Source organism: Ictidomys tridecemlineatus, chromosome 1 (genome assembly GCF_052094955.1).
Source record: "Ictidomys tridecemlineatus isolate mIctTri1 chromosome 1, mIctTri1.hap1, whole genome shotgun sequence".
Taxonomy (NCBI): Eukaryota; Metazoa; Chordata; class Mammalia; order Rodentia; family Sciuridae; genus Ictidomys; species Ictidomys tridecemlineatus.
Genome location: NC_135477.1, coordinates 96,490,013 through 96,503,104, shown reverse-complemented (window position 1 = coordinate 96,503,104; position 13,092 = coordinate 96,490,013). Strand labels below are relative to the sequence as shown.

Here is a 13,092-nt window from a genome sequence, read left to right as displayed (position 1 = left end):
CTTTGTTTAAAAAAAAACTTGACTTGTTTCTTTCTCTTAAAATTCTGAGTTTTGGAACCCACTAATTGTGAAAATGACTAATTAATTAATTAGGACCTGTATGAAGAAAAAAGATACCTAGATTATCTAAAACTTATAGGTAAGATAAAGTGAGAATAAGGCAGACATTGAGAATCTCAGTATTATCACCTTAGGAATGTATTTTAAATAAAACAAGTTTAGTCTTCAACACATCTTTATTTTTCGAGATCTTTATTACCATTATGAAGAGAGATAAAACAAATGACCAAGTAAAAAGAAGAGGAGACAGGTGATAATTAAGAGCGGAAAAAGTTAATTTTTAAACATTCAGAAGTTCTTGACTGTGGTGATTGCTTTGCTACAACTGCAGTGACATGAAGACTATTAATTTGTCATAAAAAGAAAGAAAAGAGGGCTGGGGATGTGGCTCAAGTGCGCTCGCCTAGCGTGCGTGCAGCCCGGGTTCGATCCTCAGCACCATATACAAACAAAGATGTTGTGTCCACTGAGAAATAAGAAAAAATAAATAAATGTTAAAATTCTCTCTCTCTCTCTGTCCCCCTCTCTCACTCTCTCTTTAAAAAAAAAAAGAAAGAAAGAAAAGAATAATTGTTGGCATTCCAAATAATTAAGCAAAGTAATCTTTGCTTGTATTGTTAAAAAGCATGGTCAGGAAGACTTACAAACTAAGTTCTTACATCTATAGAGAAGAACATTTTTTTAAAAAAGAGCAGAGAACTTCCAAATGATATTTAATAAAATATTTTTTTCTTTTGATTGATGATCCAGTGCTAAGGGAAATCAGGTATACCTTTATGTAGTACCAGCCAATATGCTAAATTTTTCTATCAAAAACCTTATGAAGTGGGGAATTATTTCAGTTAAACTCACATTTATGGACTATTTAAAAGACCTCTGATACCTCCTTATACTATTCTGAAATGCCTTTCTCATACTCCCCTCGCCTTTTTTTCTTTTTCTCATTGATAGTTCTCTGCTAAAAACAACCCTTTCCTCTTGTTTGCTTTGTCTTTGTCAAATATCAAGCAAAATGATCAATTTAAAACTGACAAGTGATAAGAAACTACCAACCCAACTACCAGACAGTTGTAAAAGCACTGAGTGTGTTTCATCAGAAAAATGGCAGACAGAGGCAGTACTATGAATAGAATGATATATTTCTAAAAGATTATTCATAACAAAGGATTTTCTTCCTCATTTTGTAGAATATAAAATACAAACATAAAAAAGATCATGAAAATTCCTCTTGTTTTGCATATCTTGTTTTGCATGCTGACCTGGGTTCAAAGACAGAAACAAAAATCTTTCACTTATGGTTATAGATAAACAAAAACAACAAAAAAACAAACAACAACAAAAAAAACCACCCTCTCATCGTGTTTCTTCCTACCTACTTCCATTTATAGAGATAACAATGGAAGCATCATGGCTATATGCATCAACTCTGAACAAAGTTTATTCATTAGAAGAAACTTCCTACTGGGGCTTACCATCTCTCCTTTCATCTCCCCTCCCTTGTTGGTGGAATAATACATGGATGTTATAGCCTTTGGTGAACATCTTCAAAATTTAAAATATATGCATACCCTTATCCTGAAACTTGTATGAATATTTCTGTAGGGCTGATTTTAAGAAAAAGAAATCATCCTCTAATACCCAGGCATTGGCCTGATACTGACCCAAGACATGATGTTGCCAGTTGCTTGCCTGGCACCCACAGAGGCGTTCTGTTGCACATGGACACTGCATAGGACACCAACAGTCTCTTTGCACCTGTGATGAAGTAAGACCAAAGCAAGGCAAAACTAAGCAAGTAAACCAAGACCAATTCCTTGACCTCAAATTACCTAACCAAAAACCTAAATTCTGTAAGTCTTTTTCAGTACCCTATTACTAAGATGGTCCTGTGGTTCCTTATGAGGAGAGCTGCCTCTGATATTGTAACAAGCAATGTTGTAATAATTGTAATAGTAAATATAACAGGAAAAACTATATGTAAAGAAATATGAAAATGATTCAATAGATTATGGGACACCCTATTTATGAAACAGATACTAAGAAATAAGGTACACTGCTGGGTGCAGTGGCACATACCTATAATCCCAACAACTTGGGAGGCTGAAGCAGGAGAATCAAAAGTTCAGAGCCCAGACTCAGCAACTTAACAAGGCCCTTAACAACATAGTGAGACCCTGTTTCAAAATGAAAAATAATAGGAGATGAGGATGTGGCTCAGTGGTTAAGTGCCCTGAGTTCAATTCTCAGTACAAAAAAAAGAAGGAGAAGAAAGAGGAGGAGAAAGAGGAGGAGGAAGAGGAGGAAGGAGGAGAAGGAGGAAGAGGAGAAGGAAAAGGAAGGAGGAAATAAAGAAGGAAGAGAAGGAGGAAGGAGGAGAAGGAGAAGGGAGGAGGAGATGGAGGAGGATAAAGAGAAGGGAGGAGAAGATGGAGGAGGAGGAGAAGAAGAAAGAAGGAGGAAAAGGAGGAAGAAGAGGAGGAGGAGGGAGGTGGAGAAGGAGGAGGAGAAGGAGGAGGAAGAGAAGGAGAAGGGAGGAGGACAAGGAGGAGGAGAAGGAGGAGGGGAGGAGGAGGAGGGGAAGAGGGAAAATTAGATGCCAGAGCATTGCAGTGGGGAGGAAAACCTGTAAAATTTGGTGCTATATTGGAAGAGAAAACAATCAAGTGAAATATCAGTGACAAAAAATAAGATAACTATGTTTAAGAAAAACCAAATGTGGTACTGGGAGTAAAAAGTTCTGAAAATATACACATCTAATTCAATGGTAATATTGAAAAGGTATGAAAGGAAATTTTCATTTTTTAACTTGTACACAATAATATTATTTTAATTTTACAAGGTTTTAAAGAATTACTTTTATAATTTTTAGAAAAGACTATAATCTTAAAATTCACTTCTTGGCTGGAGATGTAGCTCAATGGTAGAGCACTTGCATAACATTACATGAGGCTCTGGGTCTGATCCCTAGCATGGCAAAAAAATAAACAAATGAATGAATAAATGAATAAAAATTAGCTTCTCATAAACAAATGCCAATATATATGTAAATGTGTCTATGTGTATATTGTACGGGCTGAAGGGAGTGCTGTATACACTCTGCACCTAATATATATATTAAAAATCCCTCTAAGTCAACTGATACAGATATGAGTGTTTATAATAACAACATAACATTCCATCATACACATGTGCAAAAATTGTTTGTTCATTTTTCTGTTGATAAAAATTTGTTTTGCATACCTTTTTGGCCATTATACATTGTTGTTCATGATAGATAGGTACATCCTTCTCAACTTACATCCTGTTAAACTATCATAAGCTTAAGTCAGAAATGCACTAATACAACTTATATCCTGTTAAACTATCATAAGCTTAAGTCAGAAATGCACTAATACGACTAACCTCCAAACATCCTAGCTTAGCAACACAGCACATGTCGAGTATCAGTTGATTACCCTCGTGATGGTGTGGTTTTCTGAAAGATACAGCTCACTGCTGCTCTCCAGCATCAAAAGACACAAGATAGTATCAAATGGCATATCACTAGCCTTGGAAAAGATCAAACTTCAAAATTTGAAGTTCAATTTATATTAAATGTTAATTAATCTCCTTTTCACTATCAAAAAATGGGAAAGTCTTAAGTTGAACCATTGGCGTGTTAGGGATCATGTATATATGTATGTATGTATTTCCTTATTGGCATATACTTCCTTGGCATAGATTGATAAAATGGGCTTTGGGGACCAAAGCGCATGATGTATTCTCAACTTTAATGGCTACTGACATCATTTTTCTCAGAATAATTCATTTTCTACCAACAAACTTTGGGAATATCTATTCTGCTAATTCCATTCACCAGTAGGTATCACCTTTCTGTAAATTTTGCCAGATACAAGTGATTTATTTTTTATATTATTTTGCTTTCTTTTACATTTAAAAACTTGAATATATATATATATAATATTACATATATATGTGTGTTGTGTGTGTGTTTGTATACATATATGTATATTTAATTATTGAAAACTTTGAAATTACTAATCGGTGTCAATAAATATCCTTCATAGTCTTTCTATTCTATCTTAAATCATTTTTATTAATAATTTATGTTATATTATAGATACATTTATTTATATTATATTATTTATATTATGGGTAAGTTTATATCATAGATACATTTGTAATTTGCAATATTTTTACAAGTTTGCTTTCAATTATTTACTTTGGTATTTACTTTGGTATCTTGCTGTTTTTACAGGTTTTATGCAATTCAATGTGCATAGTTTGGGAGTTCTTGAATTCCTGTCTTGATTAAAACAGTAGCTACTAAATTTGTATTGCTTTTGTACTCAGGAGTTACTCTGTCTGAATTTACATTCTGTGTTTTATAGAAGTCAAGGGATACTCTATTTTCTTCCAAAGCCTTAGTCCATTGTGCCACTTACATAAAATATTCCATTTCCCCATAGATTTGTAAACCTCTTTCATACATTAAAGTGCCATATTTTTATAGTTTAATTTGTGGCATAAACATTTGGGAGATTTTAGTGCATAGGCATTTGGGAGACACTTATCCAAATAGTTGGTGCCCAGTGTGGCATATTTGGGAGGTGGTAGTACCTTCTGGAAGTACAGAAAGTCCTTAGGTCATTAGGAGCACCCTTGAAGGATATTGTAGGACCCTGAACCCTTCCTCCTCTTTTTTTGTTTGTCAAACAATGATGTTAGTGGTTTTGCTCAGCTACTCATTTGCACTATGATGTGTGAAATTTTCCAGAGACATAAATTAATAAGGTCACCTAATCTTCAGCTGGAACCTCCATAACCTGAGCCAAAATAAACATTTTCTCTTTTTAAATTAATTGCCTTGGTATTTCATTACAGTGGAGGAAAATTAGACTATTACACATGTGTACTAGGATTTCTATTCTCACTTTCCAGATTTGCTATATTCACTAGGATTCCTAAAACAAGCTGAATTATAATTGGGAATATTATTATTAATTCTAATGTTTAGTTTTTTTTCCACTTACCATAATGTTTGTTGTTGACTTAATACAAGTAATTTTTATCATGCTTAAAGTATAGTATCTTCAGTTTTATGGTTGAAAAGTTTCCTTTGAGACTTCTGTACAAACTTGACTAGCAGGGAACTAAAACTCACAATTTGATATGGGCCAGGAACCTTATACAAGGAAAATGTATTCTCTTGAAACAACAAATACTTTTGTTTATTTAGAAGTTTTGCCATAAATAGCCTCCTTCTGTCCTGAAAAAAAGATATAAAATTTTTACAAGTTCAAGAATTGAAATAAAGCCATATTATTGACTAGTCAGATTAAAATCATTGTCCCAGATGATGAAATATGACTATTCTCTGTGCTCAATTATAAATTATGGATCCTCTATGTTTCCTGATATCAGGATCAGTTGCTTAATTTGTGGGGCTAAGTGCAAAATTAAAACATGGTGCCCCTTATTCAAAACCAGGAAAAATGTACCATGAACATTACTGAAGCAGAAAACATTTGTCTTTTTCTACTTTATCTTCTTTGACCTGTTAAGATTTTTTTTAACTTGTTATTCAAGGTTACACTCTCTGGGGCATAGCAATCTTGTTGGTGCAAAAAGACACAGGTACCCAAGAACTGGGCTATGATTTGACCCACCTGGGAGTCTTTTGGCTACCATTCTGTCAGCCAGCCAGTAGCCAGACAGAAGCACAATGCCATATCTAGTAACAAGAAAGTCAAGCCAAGGATCTCCCTTTTACATGGGGTTCACTGCTACAACCCACAGAAGAAGGCTGAACCCACAAAGAAAGTAACACTTGACTCTACCAGATTTAATTCAGTACTGGATGGAAGTGAGTGTATATCTTGCCCCTAGGAAATATGGGTCAAAAAGCACTGTGGCATTGACACTTGTTTCCTAGAACTTCCCCAAAATACCATGAGGCCCAGGCACCCAACATTAGTTCTTCTTGACCTGTGCCTAGGCCCAGGCCAGAGAGAAGACATGAGGATAGGGAGATGGATCCAGGTGCAGGGTAACAGGCAGCTGAAATTCCACTAAGGAGAAAGAGGGGTGACCAGTGGGGGCTTCATGTGACCAGAGACTCAAGTCCTTCACTCTCCTCTTTCTACCATGTGCATTCAGTTATCCTGTTGGTCTTCACTTCAAAAACACAAATTCAAAGAAAAAATAATTAAGGTCATCAAGACTCCAACTGAAAAACATTGAACCCCAAACCCATGGCCCTTCTGAGAGTGAGACACTGCACTATTACACTAATCCTGTGCCCATGAGGCTGGCCCTGTATGACACAACATTTAAAAACATTAAAAAATAGAAAGAGTATCATAGCCAATAAGATATCAAGTAATGTTTTTTTTTTAAAAAAAAAAAAGAGAGAGAGAATTTTAATATTTATTTATTTATTTTTAGTTTTCGGCAGACACAACATCTTTTGTTTGTATGTGGTGCGGAGGATTGAACCCCGGGCCGCACGCATGCCAGGCGAGCATGCTACTGCTTGAGCCACATCCCCAGCCCAAGATATCAAGTAATTTAACAACAAAGCTTATCATCATTCCAACATCAAGTCATTTATGAAATCTGAACCTTGTAAAAAGTGTTTTAGATAATACATGGAATCCTTAAGACTTATGTCAGTAAGGTCATGAGTTATACTCTGTTAATAGTCACTTGAATTGTACATGCCACGCTTATTTGGGGGAATTATCTTTCTTCTTTCTTTATGTGTCCCTACATTTATGCTTGTGTTCCTACATTTGCTGATATCAAATAAAGTATCTCTGAAGAAAAATTTACCTGACTAGGCATTTCTCAAAAGACATAAAAATTAACAAATACATGAAAAATGCTCAAACTCACTAATCATTAAAAAGATGCTAACTGAAACCACAATGAGGTGTCACCTCATTCCAATTAGAATGACTACAATAATTTAAAATAATGCTGGGGAGGTTAAAAGAAAGGGGAACTCTTATATACCACTGATGTGAATGTAAACTAGTATAGCCACTCTGAAGAACAACATGAGGTTCCTCAAAAAATTAAAATTAGAACTACCATATGATTCAGCAATCCCACTACTGAGCATATAGGCAAAGGAAACTGAATCAGTATGTGAAGGATAACCATATTCCTATATTTATTGCAGCACTATTCACAAGAGCCACAATATAGGATTAACGGAAGTGCCCATCAGGAGAAGAACTGATCAAGAAAATTTGGTATATATACACAAAAGGAATATTATTCAGCTGTAAAAACAAAATAAAATACTGTCATCAGTAGCAACATGAACAGAACTAAAGGACATTATGCTAAATGAAATAAACCAGGCATGGAAATGCAAATACTGCACTGATATGTGGAAGCTTATGTCACAGTAGAGAGTAGAAGCGTCACCTCTATAGACTAGAAAAGGAAGATGCAGGAAGACAAAGACACCAAAATAAAGCTCTGTAGCACAGTGTGGCAACTGTAGTTTACAATTCATTACATATTTTATAAAGAAATAAAAGAAAGGAATTCAAAGGTTCCCAGCCATAAGAAATGATAGATGTTTAAAAGTGTGGAAATGCTAACAACTTGACTTGATCATTATACATTGGATGCATGAGCCAAATGATCATCCTGTACCTCCTAAAGATGTACAGTTTAAAAACAGAATAATATTGAATGGGAAAATATTTCTCTCTCAGTTTTCTGAACAAAAACAAAGCAAATAATTTTTACCACATTTTCTCCACATTTATATTTCTATTTTACTAAGTTTTTATTAGGAGTGGCTGCTAGAGTTTATCAAATGCTGTTCAGCATATTTTATATTTTTCCTCCTGTAATTGGTGATTAATTAGTTATTTTCTTACACTTTCCTGATATAGTCCTATCCGTGCATTGCTGGAATGCACCCTACTTGGTCATGACATGTTTGTCTTTGAAAGTCTACTGGATTCTTCATGCTGTTTTTCAGAATTTTTTTGCATTTGTATCCATGCATGTGATTGGTTTGTAGTTTTCTCCCTTAGCTATCATTTTCAGGCTGGATTAAGTTACTTGATTTATAAAATGAAATGGAAAGCTTAAAGAGCATTTCAGTATCCATTATCTCAATGTAGAGACCTCAGTTGTGCAGGCATTCTGTAGTAGTAGGTCTTTAACCACCTTTCCCACCTCTTTTGTGATTAATGATCTAATAGTAACACTATTACTTCCACAAATAAGTCTGGAGATCTAGATAGAGTCTAGAATTTCACGTTTGTTATGACAGAATCACACATATTATCCTCTTTTTAATCTGTTCTGAGTGTATATTATATCTTACTTCCTCTCCCTCCCTCTCTGTAAAAATTTCCTGTTGTTTCCTAATACCTTATGATGAATAACACTTTTCATTGATTTATTATTTCTGCTTTAATAATTAAGCTATTTAAGAGTAAAAAGCTTTCTGTAAACATTGTTTTCAGTGTGTTCCACTGATTTTAATGTATTCTTATTTTCAATTTAATTTGTAATATCAGTTTTCTTTCCTTTTAAATCTACAGATTATATAAGAATGTGGGCCTTAATTTCCAAGTAGTTAAGTTTTTTCCTGGTTATACATTTTGTATTTCTAAGTTTATTTGTCAACTAAAACTATGACCTATAATATTCTTGCTGCCTTGAATTTAAGTATTTTTTTAACCAACTACATGATCAAATTTTGTGAATGTTCAATAGCGATACAAAAAAGTAGATTCTCTAATCAATGATATAAAAGTTCACACACACACACACACTCTCAAGGTGAGTGTATCGTTAAATTCTTCTGTGACCTTGATGACTTTATATCTGCTAGATCAACATTTTTAGCTATATTAAAGTACATTCATTCCTTGTTCTGGCATTATAATAAAATTATGACTAGATTATATAAATTTAGTTATAATATATGTTAGATACATTGTCTGGCCATAGAGTTTTGTTTTCTTTTTCTTTTTGTTTTTGTTCTGGTATCGGGGATTGAACCCAGGGGTGCTTAACCACTGAACCACATACCCAGCCCTTTTTCAACCCTTTTAAAAATATTTTATTTAGATTCAGGGTCTCACTGAGTTGTTAAGTGCTTGCTAAATTGTTGAGGCTAGCTTTGAACCAGAAATCCTCCTTTTTCAGCCTCCTGAGTCACTGGGATTACAGGCATACGCCATTGAACCTCTGGCTTGGTCATAGAGTCTTATAACAGTACCTTTTTAAACTAAGCTTTTTATCACATACTAATATATCTTTTCTCATACTTAATGCTTATAATCCTAAGTCCCACCTTCTTTGATGTTAATCTCTGGTATACCTTCCATTTGATTTAATCTGGGTTATTTTTTTCATTTTTTTTATCTTCAACTCTTTCTTGTATTTTCAGTGTGTCCCTTGTAAATAATGTAGAGTGGATTCTGCTTTTACTCAGTCTGATAATTTGTGCTTTATTAGTGGTATATAGTATACTGACACTGCATATAACATGCAACTACATTTGATACATCTTACTTTATATTCATCTTCATATCATTATTTTTTACTTCTTTTTCTTATTTTTTTTTCTGTTTTCACAGTTTCTGGCTGTCTATTCCCTCTCTTCCTCTTGTAACATGGAAGTCCTACAGGGTTTTCCAAGACCACAAATGATCACGTTACTTTCCTCCATAGTCAAATACTTATTTTTCTGCTATTATGTCTAATAAGATATGGCCTTAGATTCAGTGTTCTTCCCACTTCTCCTACCTTTGAGAGCTTTGGTTATTTTTATTTCCTAACCTCATCCTTTTCTCCAGCCTCATCGAAAGTGCTAGCTCTTGCTCAATTAATTTAGTAATTTAATCCCTGATAATCATTTACAGTGTATTGTTTCCATTTTGAGTTGTTTTTTAACACTTAGATTGCACATTCCTAGTCACTGTTTCATTAACCATTTAACTACAATTTTAAATAGCACAAATGTAAATACAATGTGAATTTATTATACATTATAATCGATATTATAGATATAGCATATAAATACACATATGTAAATTTTGCTCACTTCTCATTTTGTATTCCCCTATTTGGGAGTTTGTGATGATTTATTAATGCAGATTAAAACCTGTGTACTTTTCTTTATAAATGGTATATAATACTTACTCTCTGAATCCATGCATATTTGCAAACACTTTATTTTACTTGGTCAAATGAACAAAATAGCCTGACTATGTTTGGAGTTCTCTTGCTGCAATCTCTTTTCCCTGCAGTCCTTTAGAATGATTCTAGCATCCACTCTAAAATACTATATAAGTAAAAAGTTTTTTGTCAATTTGATTCTTTCTACATGGCTTCCTCTGTTTGGAAACTTGTATAATTTTCTCTTTATCTTCATATTTGAGGACTTTATCAGTTTATATGTGTAGTATTTCTCAGTTCTGCCTGGAAGTGGACTTTCCAAAATAAAATTTCAAGAACTCTTTTCAACATAATTTTCTCCCATAATTTGTGTAATTACTGAATGTCCTTCATCCCTTTTCTTTGTGACTTTTTCTTTTTCTTTTTTCTTCTTCTGGGCCTCTTATTATTACCTCCTACTGCCTCTTTTTTCCCTTATGATTTCTGCCCTCTAGTATTTCTATTCTCTTGTGTTTTGATATACTATTTCCACTTCATATTGAAGGTCACTGTAATTGCATTAATGAGCATAATTTTCTGATTCAATTCATTTAGCAATTTTTTTTTAAAGAAAGAGTGAGAGAGGAGAGAGAGAGAGAGAGAGAGAGAGAGAGAGAGAGAGAGAGAGAGAGAGAGAGAATTTTTTTAATATTTATTTTTTAGTTCTCGGCGGACACAACATCTTTGTTGGTATGTGGTGCTGAGGATCGAGCCCGGGCCCCACGCATGCCAGGCAAGCGTGCTACCACTTGAGCCACATCCCCAGCCCTAGCAACTTTTTTAAGTTACAAAAATTTTAGAGTTTTTCTTAGCTTCAATATGATGAAAATAAAGTGACTATGTTGGATTTTAGGTTCTCTGTTTATCTTGTGTTTGTGTAATAATTTATTAGAGTTGAAAGTTACATAAAGATCTTTTTTAAAAACTGAACAATTAAGTGGTAATTAACTTATTCACAATGTTACTGTAACCACCTCTTCCTAATTCTAGCACATTTCCTTCACTCCAGGGTAAAACCTCTTTCTTACCATTTCAGCACTTTCTCCTCAAACAAACATTTACATACATTCTGTCTCTGGACTTATGTATTCTAGATAATTCATGTAAATGGAATCATACAACATGTGATCTTTTGTACCTGAATCATTCATTTAATATATTGTTTTCACGGTTCTTCCATGTGTAGCCCATATCATATAATAATAACTGAATGATATTCTTTTTTATAACTGAATGATGTTCCATTCTAAGCAGACATCAAAATTTGTTTACCCATTCATTTGTTGATGAAAATTTACACTGTTTTCACATTTTGACTATTATAAATATTAAACATGTAATTTACAAATATTTTCCCCATTCTAGTAACTTTCATTTTCATGTCTTGATAATGTCCTTTTATACACAAAAGTTTTAAATTTTGAAAAAGCACAGTTTATTCTGTTTTTTTCCTTTTGTTGCTTATACTTCAGGTGTCATATCTAAGAATTAATTGCTAAATTCAACAGGAAGATTTGCCTGTTTTATTCTAAGAGTTTTATTATATAAAATCTTTTATTTATTCTGTTGATCTTTTTTTGAGTTAATGTTTTTTAATGCTGTGAGGTCTTTGCTAACATAATTCTTTTGCATATGGAAATCCAGTTCTCTAATTAGCACTTGTTGAAAAGACTATTCTTTCCCTATTAAAGGGTCTTGGCAAGACCACTGGAAATCAATTGGTCATAGTTGTATGACTTTATTTCTGAGCTCTCAATTCTACTCTATTGGTCTATATGTCTATCTTTAAAATCAATATCACTCTTTTATGATTATTACAGCTTTGTAGGAAGTTTTGCAATCAAGTATAAATCATCTGTCATTTTTTATTTTTAACACTGTTTTGAAATTCCATATGATTTTGAGGAATGATTTTCCACTCTTCTAAAGGTCACATAATTTTAAAAGATATCTTTGAGTAATATGATATCACACCAATATTACATCTTCCAATTAATTTACACTAAGGTATTTCTGCTTATTTACTTCTTCTTAAACTTATTTGAGCAATGTTTTATGGTTCAGTGTATAAATCTTTCACCTCTATATTAGTTATATTATTTTGCATCTGTTTCTACAGATGCAAAATCATTAGGATATACACAGATATAAAGGAAGAGGTTTGTTAGGTGAAATTAGCTTTTGCAATTATAAAGCTGAGAAGTTGATCTGCTATCAACAAGCGGGGCACCCAGGAAAGGTGATGGTATAGTTCCAGTACAAATTTGAAGGCCTGTGAACTATGGAGCCAATGATATAAGTTCTGGTCTGAGTCTAAAAGACTGAGAATTAGGAGCACTGGTATCTGAGAACAGAAGATGGATGTATCAGCTCAAGTAGATGACAAATTCAACTGTTTATTTATTTATTATTATTGGGATTGAAACCAGGGATACTTAACCACTGAGCCAAACCCTAACCCTAATGTGTAGAAACATATTTTATTTAGATACAAGGTCTTGCTGAGTTGCTTAGGGTCTCACTAAGATGCTAAAGCTGGCTTTGAGCTCTTGATCCTCCAATCTCAGCCTCCCAAACTGCTGGGATTACAGGCATGTGCCACTGTGCCAGGTTGTTTTGTTTTTTGGATTTTTTGGTTTTTTTGTTTTGGGGTTTTTTGTTGTTGTTGTTTTGTTTTGTTTTGTTTTGTTTTGTTTTGTTTGAGATGGGGTCTTGCTGTGTTGCTAAGGCTGGGCTGTAGTGATCCTCATACTTCAGCCTCCTAAGTAGCTAGGACTAAAGGCACAAGCCAGCAACCTCCCCTACCCAGTCTCCTCTGCTTTTTTGTTCCAT

General features: G+C 33.8%; 1 long non-coding RNA gene across 4 annotated transcripts in view; it reads right to left on the bottom strand.

Moving 5' to 3' along the window:
- Window positions 1-235: 235 nt before the first annotated feature.
- LOC120885265 (uncharacterized) overlaps window positions 236-13,092 on the bottom strand; it is an 85,900-nt gene continuing 73,043 nt past the window's right edge. The window contains exons 4-7 of one of the 4 annotated variants that reach the window (XR_013437118.1): window positions 2,137-2,234; window positions 1,722-1,815; window positions 1,264-1,319; window positions 236-526 (exon numbers count right to left, since the gene is read on the bottom strand). This is a non-coding gene — a long non-coding RNA (uncharacterized LOC120885265). The remainder of the gene's footprint in view (window positions 527-1,263; window positions 1,320-1,721; window positions 1,816-2,136; window positions 2,235-13,092) is intronic. The other 3 variants (XR_013437117.1, XR_013437121.1, XR_005727756.2) reach the window with 3 other exon arrangements.